Source organism: Oratosquilla oratoria, chromosome 19 (genome assembly GCF_046742065.1).
Source record: "Oratosquilla oratoria isolate Oo_2021 chromosome 19, ASM4674206v1, whole genome shotgun sequence".
Taxonomy (NCBI): Eukaryota; Metazoa; Arthropoda; class Malacostraca; order Stomatopoda; family Squillidae; genus Oratosquilla; species Oratosquilla oratoria.
Genome location: NC_134795.1, coordinates 4,973,783 through 4,979,390, shown reverse-complemented (window position 1 = coordinate 4,979,390; position 5,608 = coordinate 4,973,783).

Sequence of the window (5,608 nt, the reverse complement as noted above, 5' to 3'; positions counted from 1 at the left end):
CTCTTTCAGCTCATACACTTTGGTAGGAGGATATACTACAGTGAGAAAGATAAAGCTCAAATTGTGTTTTAGCCTCATCACCATCATACGCTCGTCAACCGGAGTAGCCTTTATAACGGCGTGCTGTAGTCGGCTAGATATGCCAACAACTACTTACACGAGGTGGACTCCATTGATGGGGCCAAACCAGAAGCAGGTGTAATATTCATGTTAATCTCAGCTATGCCTGATCTTTTTTACCTCTGAGAGAGCCACTATATACATTCAAAGCTTTCTGATCTTCGCCGATAAAGGTGGTAGTCGATCATCCTGGAAGAAAGAACATTCCAGGCGCCCACGCGGAGAGCCCGCAGAGATTCACCCCGGGCCTAGGTTGAAGGGTTGTGCTTGATTTGCAACAACCCAGCAACCCTCACAACAGACATGATGATTTTGACAGAGCCAGGTTGAAAGCTTACCCCCGCCGTAAGTGTTTAATATGACTGCCACGTTCATATGTCTATGACTAGTTCTCCCATGCCCCACCCACTACAGATTCCAACGAGGGGCATCTTGCATTTAGATACATATATTAACCCAATAGTCCTATGGGTCGTGAGAGCATTCACACCCACCACCTTGACACTGTGGGTGAGACAGCTGCGGACTACAGACCGTGCAGTGTTGGCCCAGGCGGTAACTATTCAACTCAGGGCCTGCCTAACCTAAACTTTCAGTAAGACTGTTTGTTGTCTTTTGTGTGATGCCATTCGCGACTGACAAGGAAAACTTAACGACGTTGACAGCAAAATACAATTTACCGTAGAAGAAGAGAACAATGGACAACTACCTTTCTTAGACACTATTATCATCAGGTCGGTAAGCAGAGCGAAATTCAAGGTATACAGAAAGCCGACCAACAAAGATGACTGGTTCTTTTCCTATCCTAGCATTAAGGTCTTCCAATACAACTACATTGACATTTCTCCCTAATTCCTCTATGCACTCATTTAAATCCATCCCAAAAACATCCCTTTCCTCTACGTTCTTCTCACTACGAGGCCCATACGCATTTACAAAAACTCACGGCTCCCTTCACAGCTTCACCTTCATCCACATTAACCTTGAAGAATCCTCCTTCCACTCCACTACACGTTTACCTATCTCTTCACTTACTAGTACAGCCACCCCTTCTCTCCCTCGTCCTCTCTTCATTCCTGAGAACCACCCAACTACACTCCCAAACTCACACTCGCCCCTCTCTCTCAACTTAGTTTCGCTCAATGCCAACACATCCATCTTTCTTCTTACAAACATACTGCCTATCTCTTCTCTTTTACTCTCACCTGTACCACATCCATGCACATTTAAAGATCCAAACCTTTGGGTAATGGTTGGAAAACTCCTAGACCCTCTTATGCGTTTTTTTTTTTTTTTATGTCCCCTTTGGGGGTACAGAGAAAAGGATGCGTAGCCCTATTCCCCCCCCCCTCCCTTTTTTTGTGGCCTCGTACGACTCAAGTGGGAAGACTTGGTGGCAATATTCTTTTCCCCCACCACAGGGTTAGGCGAAAAAAATAAATGAATATTCAGAGAAGTGGTATAGGACAGTAATAACGGGGGACAGCGTAACGGAGAAACAGCCGCAGTATGATAAAATATCATAATTTCTTTATGATCAGAGATTTCCTCTATCACAGACAAAATAATGTGTAACTGGTCCGTAGGGGCGCCCCATATAGATCCTAAAGTATCAGGCACGATGTCTTGTAAGAAAGAGAGCCTTGCGACTCTATTCGGTCGGGGACTGGCGAAGAACAGGCACCACGTCTTGTAGAGAGGGCCTTGGAGAGAGGGGAACGTCCGATAGCTATAAAGTATAATTTCTTTATTTCATGAGCGCGTCCTTTACATATTTCATAACCTCCGTTGATGATGTCACTACTACGCAGTTAGCCGGAGCACATGAAATCGCTTATACAACTCTTATGTAAGATTGGAGAACATCGGGGACGCTCTTCCGGAAGTTTCACCTTCATCCGCTCCCACACCTCCACGTATCGACGTCACAATCACTACACATATTTTACAAAGAAAATTTAACACAATGGACATATATAAAATACATAATACATATACAGAGAGGTATATAAATATACAAAGATGCATACATATACCAAAGGCTTTTTTCCCCCTTACATTGGGGTAGCCAAAAAGAAAAAGACATAGAAACCACTCCCACCCATTCCATTCCCTACATATTCCACTCCCCTCCACCATCCTCCCTCCCTCTTATCTTGGCACCTCCTGGATGACGGGTCATCCCTGAATCCTGTTCACTACCCTGGATCAGAAGCAGTGTCGTAAGACACAGCACATCCACAGCAATGCCGCTTCATGAATTCGGCGACCCCCCCCCTCTCCTTCCCGTCATGCAAAAAAGGAGAAGACGGGGATAAATCCCCTCGGGATGCGTCAACTTTTTTTCTCATACATACTTCCTCACCCCCCCATCCCCCACCCACTCCCCCTCACGTATCACAGCATCATCCATACACAACCCTTCTACATTCACTCCTATCTTCTGTCTCTCCCGTCCTTCCTGAACAGACATTCCTCTCATTTGTAATGCCCCTTTCACCCCATCCATCTCATCCTAGGAGCCCCCTCATATTCACTCTTTCCACCCCTGCCTTCCACACCTCTATTACTAATCTTTCTTCACTCATTCTTTCCATGTGTCCAAACCATCCTAATACTCTTTCATCAACCCTATCTCCCAGTTCCCTTTCTACCCTTGTTACCCTGACCTTCTAATTTCTCACACTATCTAGTCTAGTAACCCCTATCATACTTCTCAAACATTTCATCTCAAACACATTCAAATTCCTCCTCTCTTCTTCTCTTATATTTCATGTTTCTGCCCCGTACAGTGCTGTTGGCACAATCACTCCTTCATATAACCTCCTATTAGCATCCATTCCCAGATGTCTATTTCTCATTACACTTTTTAATCCACCAAGGCATTTACTCGCTTCTTTCAATGTACATTCTACCTCCACCCCCACTCCTCACTTTCCTGCCACATTTGCACCCAAGTATCTAAAAATATCCACTTCCTCCAGTCTCTCACCCTTAATGCTCACTTCCAGCCTACTGTCACTCTCTCCCCTTGTACATCTCATCACTTTACTTCTGCCCGCATTTATATTCAGCTTCCTTCTTTCACACACCTTCTCAAACTCTGTCACTACCTTCCTCAATCCCTCCTCTGATCCTGCTACAAGCGCATGTCGTCAGCAAACAAGAACTGGCTTATTTCCCACTTTTCTCCATTTTCTTTAACCATCTTCATTCCCTGACCCACTACCCTTGCATCGCACCACCCCATTCATGTATATATTGAACAGCCAGGGGGCCATAACACATCCCTGACGAAGTCCCACCTTTACCTCAAAACATTCACTCTATTCATTTCTAATCCTAACACAAGCTCTACTACTCTCGTAAAAACTCTTGACTCCTCTTAACAGCTTTCCTTCTATCCCATAAATCTGCTGTACCTCCCACAGTACCTTCCTGTCTACCCTGTCGTAAGCCTTTTTCAGATTCATAAAAGCCCAAAAACATCTTTACCTTTTCCTATAGCTTTCTCACATATCTGTCTTGCCACAAAAATCTTATCTACACAACCCCTACCTGCCCTAAAACCACACTGTTCCTCACCAGTTACCCCCTCTGTCCTCTCCTAATCCTCTCAATCAAGATCCTCCCATAAGCCTTCCCAACTATGCTCAACAAGCTGAAATTACTACACACTTACTACACTCACACTTGTCCCCCTTTCCCTTGTAAAGCGGAACTATACAGGCACTCCTCCAGTCCTCCGGCACTCTACCCTCTCTTAAACAATCATTAAATAACCTCACCAGCCAGTCCACTATAACTGTACCTCCTTTCTTTAGACATTCTGCATGGCATTCATCCAACCCAGGTGCCTTACCTGCTCTCATCATCTTAACAGCTGGTTTCACTTCATCTTTTCCTATTTCTCCTCCATCTTCCTCACTCCTCACTCTCATTTTCTTAGCGCTTCCCACTGCAACTACCTTTCTCTCCCTATCTTCCTTCACATTTAGCAACTCCCTAAAATACTCTGCCCACCTTCCTCTCACTGCCTTCTCTTCAATTATCATCTCTCCATCTGTACCTTTTACCTTTTCTTTTCTACTTGATTCGCCTCCTCTTCCTCTCTTAATTTCTTTCCAAAACATCTTTTTATCACTTTCAAAATTTTCTGTCATACTCTTACCCCATTTCACATCTGCTCTCCTTTTTAATTCCCTTATCTTATGCTTAACTTCCCTTCTCTTTACTTTGTACCTCTCATACGATTCCCTCGTCCTAATTTGTAGCCAATCTATGAATGCCTGTTTCTTCTCTTCTACACCCTTCTTTGCTTACTCATCCCACCACTCACTATCATTCCTTCTATTTCCTCCCGTCCTCCTTGTTCCACACACCATCTTTGCACACCTTATGACTCCCTCCTTGAACCATCCCCATTCCTCCTCCACTCCTAGTTTGCCTCTATCCTTCACTCCCTCCCACTCCTCCCTCAGCTTCTTCTTATACTCCTCCTTTTCTTTTTCATTTAAGCAGTTCACTCTAAGTGCCTCCCTACCTTCTACCCTTTTCTTCTTTCTCCACCTATTCTCCACTCTCAATTTACCTTCCACCAGAAAATGATCTGACATTCCCCACTCTTCCCCCTTAGAACATGTACTTCCTTAACTCTTCCTACCATACTCCTGGTCACCACTATATAGTCCATTAACGCTGTATCTGCCACTCTTCCACCCACCACCCTCTCCCATGTGTACTTATGCTTAACCTTCTTCCTAAACACTGTATTTGCTATCATCAACTCTCTTTCAAGACATCTCCACCATCAATTCTCCACTAAGATTTTTACCTGGAACTCCATACTTCCCAATCACTCCATCTATTGGTTCGTTTCCTACCCTAGCATTAAGGTCTCTCAATACAACTACATTGACATTTCTCCCTAATCCCTCTATGCACTCATTTATATCTACCCAAAAAGCCTCCCTTTCCTCTACGCTCTTCTCACTATCAGGCCAATGCGCACTTACAAAACCCAACATCTCCTTTCCCAGCTTCACCTTCATCCACATCAACCTTGATGAAACCTCCTTCCACTCCACTACACGCTTCCTTATCTCTTCACTTACTAGTATAGCCACCCCTTCTCTCCCTCGTCCCCTCTTCACTCCTGAGTGCCTCCCAGCTACACTCCCAAACTCACACTCGTCCTTCCCTTTCATTTTAGTTTCACTCAAAGCCAGCACATCCATCTTTCTTCTAGCAAACATACTGCCTATCTCTTCCCTTTTACTATCATCTGTACCACATCCACGTACATTACAAGACCCAAACCTTAGGTTACTGGTTGGAAAACTCCCAGACACTCTCATGCCTTTACTTTTTTTAGGAATATCCCCTTTGGGGCTACAGGTAGTAGGACTCCTAATCCCATACCCCGTCCCGTTTTTTGTCTCCTCTTACGACTCAAGTGGAAAGACTTGGTGGTAACATTCTCTTCCCT